The sequence below is a fragment of the Coregonus clupeaformis genome, chromosome 21 (assembly GCF_020615455.1).
Source record: "Coregonus clupeaformis isolate EN_2021a chromosome 21, ASM2061545v1, whole genome shotgun sequence".
Taxonomy (NCBI): domain Eukaryota; kingdom Metazoa; phylum Chordata; class Actinopteri; order Salmoniformes; family Salmonidae; genus Coregonus; species Coregonus clupeaformis.
This window is the reverse complement of record NC_059212.1, coordinates 29,341,356-29,358,527: the sequence shown is the minus strand read 5'-3', so window position 1 is coordinate 29,358,527 and position 17,172 is coordinate 29,341,356. Positions and strand designations below refer to the sequence as shown.

Sequence of the window (17,172 nt, the reverse complement as noted above, 5' to 3'; positions counted from 1 at the left end):
TAGGGTTAGGGTTAAGCCGGGGTGTGGACATGAAGCTAGGGTTAGCCCTGGCCTATATTATATATTGTTGTACATAATTTAGTAATAAATACAGTTGACTCTGTCTGCATGCACTTTGGAAAACCACAGTCTGTTCATATAAAATAAATGCAAATTGTTAATACAAGAAGCACAAACAGAATATGCAATTGTGACAAGAAAGGGTTAAAACCTAATGAATGTATATTCTGTTTGGTGGGGGAAATTATACAACACAGACACCTGTAAAGTGTTGACATGCTGAATACATCATTTTAGGAATAGGAGCAAATACATAGAAAAACACTAATACATAGAAAAACCTTGTCAATGGACATAATAACTGTGGAGGGCAGTCTATAGGAGGAGCACAGACAAAGAAAATCTGTCATATAACTGATCAGGAGGCAGAGAGAACATCTCAGTACTTGACGTTGGAGAGGGTGGAACAGTGGATAAGCCACCTGGCTCACTTGGGCCTGATCAACCCGTCCTTCAGAAGGTGTAGTGGGCAGCACATGTAGGATAAGAAGGTACCTCATCTGAAGATCAGCCAGGAGCTGCAGAAACGGCTGTTTGTGGGTAAATATAAAGAAAACCCTTTATACTCTACTTACACTTTGCTGACCGCATTTAAATGTTGAGGAGGTTCTGAGAATAAAGCCACTAAATCCTCACAAGAATAATGAACTTTAATTACTTTTCATATCTAGTGACCCAGAACAAAACAGTGGAAGAGCCTTTTTATGTTTGCCTGGCCCATTACCAGTCAGTTGGCTTCAGCTATTTTCCTCTAAAGAGTGCAGTACATGGATTTACCACCAGAGGACCAAACCACTGAGCAGGTCCATGTTGAGAGCAGTGATGTCATATAATGTAGGCATACTGTAAGTATATGATGTGTTTAAAAGACCTGACTGTAGCATAATAGGAATATACATCAAATTGACAGAATCTGTCAATGCTCCAATCAAATTAAGGACAGGTGAAACATTCCAGTCATAAGCTTTATTTACAGGAGACATTAACATCATCATTCATTGGTGTTTTGATGTATAAAAAATAAGGGTTAGATACAAGTTCATAAAGAAACTGGATAAATCTTTGCTGATGTGGTCCCTGCTGAGGTTTTTGTACAGTGTGTAGGTTTCCTGTCACTGTGGTATCCAGGGCACAGTAGTACAGAGCAGTCTGTCACTTCAGTAGAGGAGATCTTCAGATCCACACGTTTGTCTACTTTGTCGATTGTAACTGTCAGATGAGGATGTGGGGGAGTAGCTGTGACAATAGACCCCTCTTGTGTTATGTACATGAGGAATTCTGATTTTGATCTGGGATATTGGCAGTGCCACTGTAGATTGTAGATAGTGCCATCATGTTTGCAGGAGAGATGGACATTCCTTCCCTCCTGAACAAGCTCTTTAGTAGTAGCAGGGTTTTAATCACCAAAACTGTTTCCTGCAAAAAAGTTTACAGTAAAAATTGTAGTTGAACATTTAACCAATGTTCCATAACTGTTATAAATATGAAATTAACATCTACAATATTATTGTACTAAGATACGTTTTATGGATGCAAATATGTTCTAAATTCACTGTAAGATTAAATTCACAGATGAGAGCAAGGATTCAACCATATAATAACTCACCTACAAAAGCTGAAAAGAGAACAAATGAGAAGAGCAACATCTTGTTAGACCTTTGAGAGACAGACAGACAAATAGACAGACAGACAGACAGACAGACAGACAGCACTTGACTGAGACCTGACTGACTAGCTACTTCCTGAACAATTCCATCCCATAAGCTACATGTGGATCTTTGATTATCCATCCCCTCCTCTTGACACCACTGTGAAATGTTTTCTGTTGTGTCTTTCTTTCTACCGTATATGTTGTCAGGTTTTTGTAGTGTTTCTGGGTTTCCTGTCACTGTGGTCCTCAGAGCACAGTAGTACAGAGCAGAGTCTGTCACTTCAGCAGAGGAGATCTCCAGATCCACATGGGTCTTCTCATCATTCAGTTTAACAGACAGCTGAGGGTGGGTCAATTCATTATGTTTCTTTTAACCACAATCAGTGATGAGGATCAGGAATTCTGGTGTTGATCTGGGGTATTGTTGATACCACAGTAAAGTATTACTACTACCGTAAGAGCCAGTGTAGTTGCAGGACAGAGTAACAACATCACCCTCAAAAACATGCTCTTCAGTTGTGGCTGATATTATTTCCTCCTCATAACTGCTACCTAAAATAAATAATGTTAAACAAGTTTTGAATAAATCATATTGCAATTCATGTACCGTAAATGCTATATAGACCAGTATGTCTGCATTGCAAAATTGCATTGCAAAACCTATGCACTTACCAATGAACATTGAAAAAAGTAGAATTGCATAAAACATCTTTATGGGGACTGAATGACTGGCTTTATGCTGTGTAACGGAAGAGTATATCACTGTCCTCTCCTCAAACATCTTGTAGACTACATAGTTTAATGTCAAAGCACTCATTGACTTTGTAGCTCCCCCTCTCTACACTAAAGGTGGTTGGGTATTTTAGTTCAGCTGTCTTCCTGGGTTGGATTGCTGCTAAATGTCATCTTCATGATTTTGCTTTAGTTCTGAATAGAGAATTTGGCTCATGACTGCCCTCTATTGGTATTGTCTCAAAATGTATGCTGTTCACACAAACCAATGGAGAAGAATAAGACAATTACTGCCCTTAATCCTCTAAGGAAGCAAAACATCACAACAAATGTTCTTCATTCTGTTTTTATTCAGATTAATATCTTTGATCATGTTATATAACAACAGGAACATGCCGACAATATAAAGTATTATTTCCCGAAGAAGGGAATATATTTTCCTAAAATAGGATTTTTATTTTTCAGTTGATGTGGAAATGCAGGGAAAATATATCTATAAATAATAACTGATCTATCAGAATGCAATGTCTCCACCAAGGCACTTTTAATCCCCAAGGCTCTTGACAGGTTTGTGTACAGTGTGTCTGGGTTTCCTGTCATTGTGGGCTGCAAGGCGCAGTAGTACAGAGCACAGTCTTCCAATATAGCAGAGGAGATCTTCAAGTCAACACGGGTCTTCTCTTCATTCAGTCTACCAGTGTGTCGTGGAGTCTTAATGGATATATTCTGTACATACATGCTGCTCTGTAGGATCAAAAGAAGACATTCTGGTCTAGATCCGGGGTATTGACGGTACCGTTGGAGATTGTTAACGTTTCCCTTGTAGTTGCAGGAGTGAGTGATGTCTGTTCCTTGGAGAACATTGACTTCAGGCTTCACTGGAGTTATTGTTTCCTGCTCCATACTATCAGCTGCAACAACATAAGTATTGGGATTGTGTTCATGTTTATTCTAAATGACAAAAAAACATTCGGAAAGTATTCAGACCCCTTCCCTTTTTCAACATTTTGATACATAACAGCCTTATTCTATATTGGATTAAATGATTCTACACACAATAACCTATAATGAAAAAGTGAAAACAGGTTTTTAGACATTTTTGCAAATGTATTAAACAGAAATACCCTATTTACTTAAGTATTCAGATCCTTTGCTATGAGACTTGAAATAGAGCTCAGCTTTATTTTTCCAATGATCATCCTTGAGATGTTTTTACAACTTGATTGGAGTCCACCTGTGGTTAATTCAATTGATTGGACATGATTTAGAAAGGCACACACCTGTCTTTATAAGGTCCCACAGTTGACAGTGCATTTCAGAGCAAAAACTAAGCCATGAGGTTGAAGGAATTGTCCATAGAGCTCCGAGACAGGATTGTGTCGAGGCACAGATCTGGGGAAGGGTATCAAAAGATTTCTGCAGGATTGAAGGTCCCCAACAACACAGTGGCCTCCATCATTCTTAAATGGAAGAAGTTTGGAACCACCAAGACTCTTCCTAGAGCTGGCCGCCCGGCCAAACTGAACAATCGGGGGAGAAGGGCCTTGGTCAGGGAGATGACCAAGAACCTGATGGTCACTCTGACAGAGCTCTAGAGTTCCTCTGTGGAGAACCTTCCAGAAGGACAACCATCTCTGCAGCACTCCACCAATCAGGCCTCTATGGTAGAGTGGCCAGACGGACGCCACTCTTCAGTAAAGGGCACTTGACAGCCCACTTGGAGTTTGCCAAAAGGCACCTAAAGGACTCTCAGACCATGATAAACAATATTCTCTGGTCTGATGAAACCAAGATTCCACACTTTGGCCTGAATACCAAGCATCATGTCTGGAGGAAACCTGGCACCATCCCTACAGTGATGCATGGTGGTGGCAGTATCATGCTGTGGGGATGTTTTTCAGAGTCAGGGACTGGGAGACTAGTCAGGATCGTGGGAAAGATGAACGGAGCAAAGAACAGAGAGATCCTTGATGAAAACCTGCTCCAGAGTGCCCAGGACCTCAGACTGGGGTGAAGGTTCACCTTCCAACAGGACAACGACCCTAAGCACACAGCCATGACAATGCAGGAGTGGCTTCGGAACAAGTCTCTGAATGTCCTTGAGTGGCCCAGCCAGAGCCCGGACTTGAACCCGATCTAACGTCTCTGGAGAGACCTGAAAATTGCTGTGCAGCGACACTCCCAATCCAACCTGACAGAGGATGAGAGGATCTGCAGAGAAGAATGGGAGAAACTCCCCAAATACAGGTGTGCCAAGCTTGTAGTGTCGTACCCAAGAAGACTCGAAGCTGTAATCCCTGCCAAAGGTGCTTCAACAAAGTACTGAGTAAAGGGTCTGAATACTTATGTAAATGTGATATTTAAGTTTTTTATTTTTAATACATTGCAAAAATGTCTAAAAAATGTTTTTTGCTTTGTCATTATGGGTTATTGTGTGTAGATTGATGAGGAAAATATCAAGTGGTCTGAATACTTTCCAAATGCACTGTAGGTTCCCATAAAGTGCATGACAAGAGAAATAATTTAAACTTTCCAGTAAAATACCACTTAGATTTTAATGCAATCATTCATTTAAAAAAGCTATATCACTGTATTCAAAACGTTATTTGGTTTAAGATGAGAATTCACCACTCACCTACAAACACAGAGAGGAGCAACAGTAATATGAGTGACATCCTGACACAGACTAGATAAACCAACTGAGAGATTAGACAGTGAGAGAGCTGAGTAGATCCTCTACAGAGACATCCTCATGGTTGCAGGTATACCCAGCCTATACCAGTGTTTGAATATGAGGCCCCTCCTCTGATAACTGGATATGTAACTCTTCTTCTGTGGTTTATGGTTAAGTGTTTTCAGTTCCTATTGGCCTCCTCCTTAGATTATTTTAGACTTCATTTCTATCTGGAATTTTTTTTTATATATATTTTTTTATAGATCCACTATACTATACCATGCTATACCATATGTACCATCTGCAAATGGTGAAAGCAGCAACATAGCTGATAGATACAGTATACAAAATGGAAAACGCTCTGACACAAAACAGGCAGAGTTGAATATCTCTCTCTGTAGCAATCTTTTAGTCTTGATGATTGGAGAAAATGTTGTAGCTCCAGCTACTGCCAAAGACAGCGGGTGGTGAATGACCAACCTTGTTTCTGTGTGTGCCATGCAATCCTTTTTTAATGTACATAGGAGGATTGATGCATTCATTAATTGTTAACAATACTACTCCATTCATTTTATACTGCATTATCCGTTTTTTTTGTTGTTGAATGAATACAGAGCAATTGTTGCTGTTTTTTGCATTTTATTTCATTTAACTTTGTTATTTCATTACTTTTATTTGTCAAAATATAAGTAGAAAAAGTGTTCTAATGAATGTCAAACGTTATAAAATACAACAATGATAAGACATCTCAAATGAAATAATATTATAAAAAGAATTGTACAACATAACATAAGACATAAGTAAAAAAAATCAACATAAAACAATACAAATCAATTGTTGTTCTTTTTTGTATTTTATTTCATTTAACTTTGTTATTTCTTTACATTTATTACTGTCACGAGAATTTTGTTATCTCATTGGTTGAAGTCAACTATTTCTTAAATCTTTGAATAATTCACAAAAGGTTGTAAATCTCTTAGTTTGAATAAATTAAACAAATACCCAATTCTGCAATGGTCAGCATTTATTCATTGAGAGCGCTCTGCAACAAAATGGTCGTACAATATTTTTATACGCACGTCAGAGGAAAAATCCCACCCCGCTGTAGGCGGGCTGTATTTTTCCACTGTACACATCTTGTAAGCTCACACCTGGGTTTAGCGCATGTGATTTTCCTCTGCTCTCCTGACCATCAGGTCACACACACACACACACACACACACACACACACACACACACACACACACACACACACACACACACACACACACACACACACACACACACATACACACACACACATACACACACACACACACACACACACACATACACATACACATACACACACACGCACACACATGTTCTTATCATAGTCTACTCCTTGCTCAGGCAGGCTGCATTCTTCAGTTGTCGCGTCCTCACAATATCCTGAAAGCCTTTTCACTCCCCTTTCCCTGTGTGTTTTGGGAACCAGTCTCCTGTTATTTGGTTTCAATCGTTTTGCACTTCTGCTTTCTGGGATATCAACACATTTGATTAATTCTCTAAGCTCTAGTCTACTAATTAGTCATACATTATTAGTTTAACTGAGGGTGTGACATTTTAGTCATATCTTACTCACACATTTCTTTATCAATTACTTATACTTTCTGTTACTTATTATTTTTGAAAGGAGGTTTGGGAATATTTATAATTTATCTCTTATCTTATCTTGTACACTTCTTTTTATAAATCTGCTTTTGAGTGTTCAGCGATAAAATACTGTAGTTCTCCTGACTGGCATGGAAGTGACTAGTCTTCAGAGGTGTGAGGATAATTAGAAGTATGAAACTAGGGCATTTGATGCAGTGGTATTGTATAAAACAAGTATAATTTATCTGGACATCAAGTTACCGCTCTCTGAGAGTCTGTCACTTCAGCAGAGGAGATATCCAGATCCACAAGGGTTCTCTCATCATTCAATTTAACAGACAGCCGACGGTACGGAGGAGGAGCTTTTACTACAGAAGGGTTTGACGACACTCCAGTGAGGAGGAGGAAGATGGGAGCTGATCCAGGGTCCTGGAGATACCATTGAAGAGAGACTGCAGATGAGTAGGCGCATGAAAGTGTAATATTGCTACATTGACATTGGGGCTGAAACTGGAAGTTAAAATTATAACACACAGCACAACAAGATTTGAGTATTACCGAAGCAGAATACATCAAGAACCAGCCAGATGTTTAGACAGAGTACCATGGTTATGCAGAACACACTGGGCGTGACTGTGAGTTACAATAAGCGGTAGAGATCCTCTCTCTCTCTTCCATGTCCATCTCAGCCTGTATATCACCATCAACTGACAGACATGAAGGAGGAGCCTGTTCAGTGAGAGGTAAGATTGTATAGAAATGAATGGGTCAATATTACCTCGTCAGTATTATATTAGCACTTTTTGCAGTACAGTAGACCAAGTGAAAAGCCTAGACATCTAGCTCACATCAAATGGAAAATTGCCTAAAGGAATTGACAATGACTTACATGTTGTATGAATTGAGTATGATTAATTTATCTGAAATAACTGTTTGAAAACGTACACATATTCTATTATAATTCAGGTACAAACACTCATGTAGCCTACAGAGTATCTAATTCAGGTCTACTACTGTACATACTGTATTGAAATACATTTTTCATTAGTACTGTATGTTTCTATGGACACATGTGAAACCTATAGTTTTTGAAAGGGAGCTGTTTCTCCTGTTGTCACAGTGGACCTCAGAGCACAGTAGAACACAGCAGAGTCATACAGCGGCACCCTCTGGATTGTCAAGGGGACTGATTTTGCTGTGAAATTCAGACAGGCATCAAATCTCTCCTTGAACTCAGTAGCACTTTCCCCAACTCCAAACATATTCCTTCTTAGCATAAAGATGGGGTTGCCATTTGTTTGTTGTTTGTACCAGAAGAGATATCGTGATTGATCAGTTGTAATAAATAGACAAGTGAGTTTTGTTGGTTGTCCTTCTAAGACCATTACATCTTCTGTTGGCTGTGTTACATTGTCTTCTGCTCTGCACCCTGAAAAGAAAGATAAATATATCTTCACAACATATAATAATAATGTATATAAATAAAATGAACGAATGCACAGAAAGAGACAGATGAACAGAGTGATGTTATACCAAAGCAGCATGCAGCCAGAACATGCAGGATCAGCCAGTTTCTCATGACTAGTCAGTCAGTTTGAAGTGTAAAAGGTAAGGAGCAGAACAATGCTGATCTATCTATCACAGAGCTTTGACACCCTCTGTCCTACTGTTGATGCGTCATGTTGTTCTGTATTACATGCAGTAGTAGACCATGGGGAGGTGTCTGTCTGTATGGCATCCTCTGATACAGGTGTGTGTGCTTTGTTAGGTTGCTCCCTTCAGGTTGACTTTCATACTACACCACCAGCAATGTGACTTGTGAATAGGGACAACAATAAATAATAATAATAATAATAATAATAATAATAATAATAATAATAATGATAATAATAATAATAATATTGTTGCACTTTGTCATATTCCCAAGTGCTTTTCCAACCGATATCAACATGTCTAAGTGGAATTGAAGACTACTGATTAAAGAGTGAAGAAGTCATCTTTGTCACAGTGCATTGAATATGAAGACAGAGAAACACTAGACCACCTGGTGATTGCACACAGACAGCACAGGTGTGACCACACTTCTCTGATCTAAACCTCTGATATTAGGATCTCAAATTGTGGTTTGATGTTACATTTTTTCCCTGCTTCATCAAAGCATTTTGGTCTGAAGGTTTTTGTACAGTGTCTTATACACATTGTTTCACTGGGTATAATCCCTGAGAGCACAGTAGTAGAGAGCTGTGTCTGCCAGGGTTAGAATTGTTATAACCAGTTCAGTTGATGTCTGAGACGTTTTGGATGTATATCTCTTATCAGGGACATGTTCACTACCGCTCTGTGATCTAGCACCTTTATACAGTAGAAACTGAGGAGCCTGGTTAGGATAATGCCGGTACCAGTAAAGCAGAGGATAATTGCTGGTTATATCATATGAGCAGCTCAGAGTCACAGGTTTTCCCTCTGTACTGATGATTTCATTATTTACAGGAGTAATGTGATCCCCAGCAATCTGTCCTGTAAAGAAAATACAGGAACAAAATCAATTGACTGACAGTTAAATATATATATTTTAATCATACTTTTCATCAAATGCAGGCTCACTCACCTGTACAAAATGTAGAGAACATCCAGATTAAACCAAGTAACATCATCATTAATCTACTGTGTTGAACAAACTAATTCACATAAATATGTATCCTGTAATCATATGTACAGTTTGAACAGGATCATTTCTGTAGCTCCTCCCTTTGACATAAAACCCATTCAATGATGGCTCTTAATGAAGTGTGGTGGTGGTGATGAAGGTTTGGTTTACTAAATGACAGTAAAGATGGCATCAATTCAGAGACATTTACAGTATATCAGAGAATATTTAGAATGTTTAGTCAGATTAAATTATTCTGATACACATTCACTTTTTTTCCAAATAGAAAATCTAATCACTGGTAATCAAACTTGCAAATTACTTTCATATTAAAAGATAGGAATATAATGGATGGGAGAAGAGAACTATTCAGACTCAGGTTCTAGGGGTTCTAGGGGTCTCATATTCAGGTTATCTGTGTTTGCATTAACAGGATAAGTTTTTGTACAGTGTGTCTGGGGTTTTCTGTCACTGACTCAGTCACTTCAGCACAGGAGATCACCAGATCCACACGGTTGTCCTCTTTTTCATGTGTGAGGGTCCATTTTGTACTATCAGTGTTCGTCATGAACCCAGAGTAGTCCCGTATGAGGAACTGTGGAGAGGATCCAGGGTGCTGGAGGTACCATAGCAGACTGTTGGTTACTGAGTTGTTATATTTACAGGAGAGCTTAAAGTCGACCTCAGAGGAAGTTGCCGCACCTATTTTGAGTAATTCCTGTCTTTTAGGTAGAGAGACAAGCTTACAATGCACTGAGGAAAGACCTTCATGCTATTTTAAGTGTCTCCTTTTCATTCTCAAACTAGCTCCTCCTCTAAACACAACACAACTCATTGTTCAGAGGATCTTCTGAAGTAAATGAATAAGAGAAAGAAAAAAGCATTTTCAAATGTTCTTTACTTTTTATGTAAAACAAGTTTCCCCTAATATGCTAAATGTGTTTTTACTTACTCGAACAACAGGTGTAACCACAATAATCTAATCTACAATATAGAAACTGGTGTGCTCTCTTGATTCCTGTCTTTGTAGCAGCACAGGCCTAGACCATGCAGCATAGAACAGAGGGGATGTTCAAATAGACAAGTCATTTCAGAGTAGAAAGCAACACTCACTTGGTAATGTGGCCCCCTTATGGTTGATGCTGGCTTTTACATTACTCTCTACACAATAGAGAGAATAGCTTTTTCTAAATTAATCTAGTCACACTGGACCTATTCTAAAAAATAAAATAAAAATGTATATTTTCGAATCCATGAGTTATTGTAATGGCATTTTAATGTCTCTTACATCTATATGTAGAGCTGAATTGGAAGAGATAGCTTTATTGGCATCCAAAATGACTTACTGCATAATCATTATCATCATCATCATCATCATCATCACTATGATCATCATCATCTGCTACCACTAGTCTTGGTAGTATCAGGGAGGTAGTGAGAAGGTTACTGTGTCAATTTCAAAGTGGTGTTGTATACTGTACAGACAGGTGTATTGTCATTGTGTAGCTCAGTATGTTTTTGTAAGGGGGCTGTATATCCTGTTGTCACAATGGGCTTCAGAGCACAGTAGTACACTGCAGAGTCAGACAGCTGCACCCTCTGGATCGTCAAGGGTACTGATTTTACTGTGCCATTCAGACGGGCATGAAATCTCTCCTTGAATTCAGTTGCAGTTTCCCCAACTCCAATCGTATCCTTTCTCAGCATAAACATGGGGTTGCCATTTGCTTGTTGTTTATACCAAAAGAGAGATGGCGATCGATCAGTTGTAACGAATGTACAACTGAGTGTTGTTGGTTGTCCTTCTAAGACCATTACATCTTCTGTTGGCTGTGTTACATTCTCTTCTGCTCTGCACCCTGAAAAGAAAGATAAATATATCTTCACAACATATAATAATGTATATAAATAAAATGAACAAATGCACAGAAAGAGACAGATGAACAGAGTGATGTTATACCAAAGCAGCATGCAGCCAGAACATACAGGATCAGCCAGTTTCTCATGACTATTCAGTCAGTTTGAAGTGTAAAAGGTAAGGAGCAGAACAATGCTGATCTATCTATCATAGAGCTTTGACACCCTCTGTCCTACTGTTGATGCTTCATGTTGTTCTGTATTACATGCAGTAGTAGACCATGGGGATGTGTCTGTCTGTATGGCATCCTCTGATTCAGGGGTGTGTGTGCTTTGTTAGGTTGCCCCCTTCAGGTTGACTTTCATACTACACCACCAAGCAGTGTGACCTGTGAGGAGGAGTAACAACAAACAATATTGACATATTCCCAAGTGATTATCCAGCCAATATAAATAAACTGCCTATGGTAAGTGAAATTGAAGACTACTGATTGAAGAGTGAAGAATACATCTTTCTCACTGTTCATTGAATATGAAGACAGAGACACACTAGACAACCTGGTGATTGCACACAGCACAGGTGTGACCACACTTCTCTGATCTCAACCTCTGCCATTATGACATCACATTGTGGTTTGATGTTTAATTATGATCCACACAACAACAAAGCATTTTGATCTGCAGGTTTTTGTGCAGGGTCTTATATGTATCACTGGTTATAACAATCCCTGAGAGCACAGTAGTAGAGAGATGAGTCTGCCAGGGTTAGGTGTGTTATGATCAGTTCAGTTGATGTCCGGGACGTTGCGGATGTATATTTCTTATCAGGGATATGTTTACTACCGCTCTGTGATATGGCAGCTTTATACACAGCCTGGTGTCATAGACTAGACGTAGTAAATGTAAATCCGGTATAGTCAAATAAGTATGATATGTTATGTTTGGTATGGCCATTGACATATATCTCCTCTCCTCTTCTCTCATCGCCTCTCCTCTCCTCCTCTCTCATCTCATCTCCTCTCCTCTCATTTCTCTTCTCCTCCTCTCTCTCCTCTCATATGTCCTCTCTTCAGTGATACAGAATCTCTCAATCCTTCCACTGGGTTGTGTAGGAGGTAGATTCCCTCCATTATTGTATGAATCAAATATGAAAGGTTGTAATCCTGAGTTGGAACTGCCAGATAATAAAAAGATCTGAAACATTTGACAACAAGGATTTTTATCCCCTGCTTATGTACAGTTCTTGTACAGTGTTTCCGGGTAAACTGTCACTGTGGGTTGCAGAGCCCAGTAGTACAGAGTAGAGTTTGTCCCTTCATCAGAGGAGATCTCCAGATCCACACGTTCAGCCACTTTGCCAACGTTAACTGACAGTCAGGGATATGGGGGTTCTGCAGTAACTATTGTCTCAGCAGATGATGAAAAGACTGAGATGAGGGGGAGCAGATGTGGGATATTGGTGATGCCATAAGACACTGTCTCCACCAGATACTGTGTAGTTGCAGGCAAGCTTGACACTGCCACCATGTATCACATCCTCCTCAAGACTGTTGGAGAAAATTCCATCCCCAGAACTATCACCTGCAGAAAACTAACATGTGAAAAAAATGTTATATTTGTCCGGTCAAAGCTTGTGTGTTGTTTTTCCAAGCTTGTAATGAAGTAATTACACATTATCATTACTGTTAAAAACATTTTGCTTGCCCACAAATGTTAAAAAGAACAAGGTGAACCAGCACAGCATGGTTAATGTTAGAGAGACAAGATTACAATGCAATGAGGAAAGACCTTCATGCCATTTTGAGTGTCTCCTTTTCATTCTCATACTAGCTCCTCCTCTAAACACAATACAACTCATTTTTCAGAGGATCTTCTGAAGTGAATGAATAACAGGAAGAAAAATGCCTTTTCAAATATTCTTTAGTTTTTATGTAATACAAGTTTCCCCTATTATGCAAAATGTGTGTTGACTTACTCTAACAAAAGGTGTAACTGCAATAATCTAATCTACATACCTCTGTTGCCTGATAATGATATGTTGTCAGGAAATGACTAACAAGCTAATCTAAAACAAGTCATTTATCAGTGTGATAAATGAGACTGTGTATTGCTGGGCGTCATTCAGGGCACAGAAGGCCACAGAATTCAGACAGTTTCTACTCTATACTGGGAAAGTAGTGCTGAGAAGAATCTTGTCTAAAGAACAGTACACACACTTCATGGCCTTCAGTGTTGCCATGTGCATTTTGGTTTATCCTCAACTTTCTTCAATCCACAGTGCCTCTGCTCATGCTTTACTGAACTTCTTTGTGGAGCAGGGAAGGGTTTTGTATAGAGACACATTTCTCGTGTATACTGTTCACTCCCTCCTACACCTCACTGCTGATGCTGAAGAACATGGCTGCCTTGACAACTGTAGTGCTTTCAAGTTTGAGAACTACTTGCAACAACTAAAGAAGCTGGTCCGTACAGGGAGGCGGCCACTTGTGCAAATTTGTGAAAGAGTGCAAGAACGCACAGTTAGAGCTTCTCCCCACCAACAGGTCATCAAAATGAGACGGCCAAACAATGCCTACATACTTAATGATAGGTCATGCTGTGAGGTAGTGAGCCAAGAAGATGCCTCTGATACTTACCTCTGCAGGGTGTTTCAGCATCTGGAATCTTACACGCTGAGTCCTTGTGACTCAAGACTGTATTGGACTTTCCGCACCACTACGAGGAGCGCACAAATGCGTCTCATTGCAAAGAGCAGTCTTGTTAAGCAAGCTATTATACTTGAGGAGGACCATGGCACTCGTGTTGTGCTTACCATCTTGCACAGCCTATAGCAAGCCCCATTTACCTACAGCCAAGTTCACAAGCTGTATTAGTTTTGCAAACTATCTTGGCTGGTAAATCAAGAGACTGAACAGTGTGGAATTGGTGTTTAGTTTTTCTGCACAGGGCACACAGCGTTATTATGTTGTACATTTTGTAAAAGAGAACACTGTTGAAGTTGTACCAGAGCAGTGGGTGGAGAAGAGAGATGGGGTGAGTTGATCAGTTAAATGGTTTTCAGGCAAAGAGATGGATAAATAGTTAACTTTAAACAGTGTCTCATATCTTGCAGGTCCTGTGTTGCTACTGGCCAAGAAATGCCAGCGCAACAATGATTAAGAGAGGAGACCGGCCTGACAAAATATTATGGGAGAAGTACAGAATTTCCATATTTTCATCCACTGGTAAAATAATATTTTACTGTATCCATCCACTCCCGTTTATATTGCAATGTATGCTTGGTTATGTGGCTCTGGAGCAGGTTGCATCAGTTGAACATACTCCTATACGTAAGGCTAGTTCCAACGTAGAATATGTTCTAAGCCAGGCGTTAACCTGTGTCACCACCTGGGTTGTAAGTAATAGCTTTTGCTACGCCAGGGTGTAAAAACTAAGTGTAATGTGGGGTAGACGTATAGTATAAATCTATAACTAGTTTCCAAGGTAAGTGTTTCATGACTAGTCATGTCGCATCTTGTTCAATTTTCTAAATCATTATGTCGGGCGTAAGTAGGCCCAATTTATCTCTTACACCTTATTAGCGTCTGGTGCAACCCACTCCTGGTCAGTAGTCAGTAACTTCCCCCTCTTACGTACTATATGTATTTGTTGAAAGTGAATTATGTGAATTACAAATACTTAATACCCTGTTTTGCCAGTGTTAATAGGAAAGTATTCATGACTATGTTTATTGCACGTACAGACAATTACTCTTTGGCAGAGCAACGAGACAAACGGGGGGTTGACACCTCCAATGTTGAATCTGACGAGGAACCAGCGAAGAGGCCGGTGACTAAACCAATCACATTGTCACGATCGTCGAACAAAGAGGACCAAGGCGCAGCGTGGAATGCGAACATACTTATTTATTTATTTATTTATTCCACACGAAACAAGAACAACAAAATGATACGTGACGTCCTTGGCAAATAACACTAACCATACACGGAACAAGATCCCACAACACCCTGTGGAAAACAGGCTGCCTAAGTATGGTTCCCAATCAGAGACAACAAGCAACAGCTGATTCACGTTGCCTCTGATTGAGAACCACACCGGCCAACATAGAAACAAATGAACTAGATAAACAACCTAGAACACAAAACACATAGAAACAACACACCCTGGCTCAACATAACAGAGTCCCAGAGCCAGGGCGTGACACACATTCCGTGTAGAGCCACCTGGTGAGGATTTCTTAACTGCTCTTATTCCATTGTGTGTATTACATGCATCAGGAAGTAGATTAAATAAATGTCATTTTTTTTGTATTGTGCTTCGTAAGATGATGATGGAAGTGAAGCACTCCAGAAAAAGACAAATGAACCCAGACAAGCCCAGCTTCCACCAGCACCTAGTGGTAAGATCCTGCATTAGGCTACTAGGTCATTAAATGTATAATCAGCAAGTTGATGGTAAGTTTGACACACATTTAAGTATGTGGGTGAAGAAAAGCTTACAGTTAATGCAAGTACTAGTCTTAAATTGTAGAAATGGCATGAAATCATAACCTAATGACAGTTGATATGACAAGAAATGACCACACCCATCTGATCTTGACATACTTGATTATTAGTCACGTTACCAAAGTGTAACAGTTCTTTTTTTTTTTTTTTCTTAGCAACTTCAAGAGCCAGTATCTTTGAAAAGACCCTACAAGATACATAATGTTTCAAGTCTGATGAACGAGCATACTTTCTCAAAGTTCTGTTCCCACCAACTGTATGGGATGGACAGGTAAATCTGTTAAGTCTGTTCTGTAAATGTGGTAACGGTTGACATCTGTGATATTCTCTGAAGTTGCAGATGCAGAGGACTTGAGGCCATGTGCCACCTCAAGCCAGAGCGACAGTAAGTGTCTGGTTGTAGTTTGTTAGGGTAAACAATTGAATTGTATAAAGTATTATAGCTTTACAAACCTTTCAAAGCCACTCAATAGAATACAATTACCATCACATTTTTGCATATTAAGTTATTTAAAGTCGTATTACTACTTTGTGAATGCTGTTAGAACTTTCCAAATACTTGTGGTGCTGTGTATGGGTGAAACTTGTACTTACAACAGTAGTGAAATCACCATATTCTTCTGTGGTAAAACACAAGTGTGATGCCATGTTTGTAAATATCTGTATGTATTTGCCATCAAACTACAAGCATTATTTAAAACAAAAAATTATGCTTAGCATTTATTTTTGTTGGGATTCATTAACCTTCCCATTGAGCTCCTGACTGACATCCCTTCACTTTTGGTTCTGTGCCAGTTTCAAAAGTATGTCTTAATTTTTTTACTTCTGTTTTCTCAGTTAGTCCAAGTGGCAGCCAGGAAGAAGCTGGCCAAGACAGAGCATCAGAATCAGGTTTCTTTAGCCATCAAGATATTGATCTCGAAATCGTAAATGTAGAACGTTTAAATAACAGCATGATTTTTTATTTATATTTTAGACCAAGAGCTGCCATCCCTGCTTGATGAGCCTGTGGCTTCTGAGATGCCCACTGGATACATTAAAGGTATATTATGCTAGCCTATATGTTACAAAATGTTGCTTCTTTTGTATTATCAACATAAATTCCAAATTGTATGGCTGTCAGCAGCTATATGGTTATCAATACTACTAAAATATATGAAGGGTGGATATTTTGATAGAGGTATTTCACATGGCCTTGATACATGTCCTGCCTGGTACACATGGCTTGTATCGTCACGCTGCTTGCAACTAAACTGTTGAGTCTTTATTATTTTCCAGATCTTCAAGTAGTGGAGATAATGGTGAAACTGGAGATGATCCGTACAGAGTTCAAGCCTGCTCTGAACCAAGTTATGGAGGCCATAGAGGCCCGGTAGCCAAAGGAGTCGGAATCCTTGGGGCAACTTGAAAT

The 17,172-nt window shown here is 39.3% G+C and overlaps 1 long non-coding RNA gene across 1 annotated transcript; it reads left to right on the top strand.

The window, feature by feature from the left end:
• The first annotated feature begins 16,070 nt into the window (after positions 1-16,070).
• LOC121534616 lies at positions 16,071-16,786 on the top strand. Its single transcript, XR_005994650.1, has 3 exons — positions 16,071-16,146; positions 16,599-16,652; positions 16,738-16,786. It is a non-coding gene; the product is annotated as an uncharacterized LOC121534616 (long non-coding RNA).
• Positions 16,787-17,172: the final 386 nt, after the last annotated feature.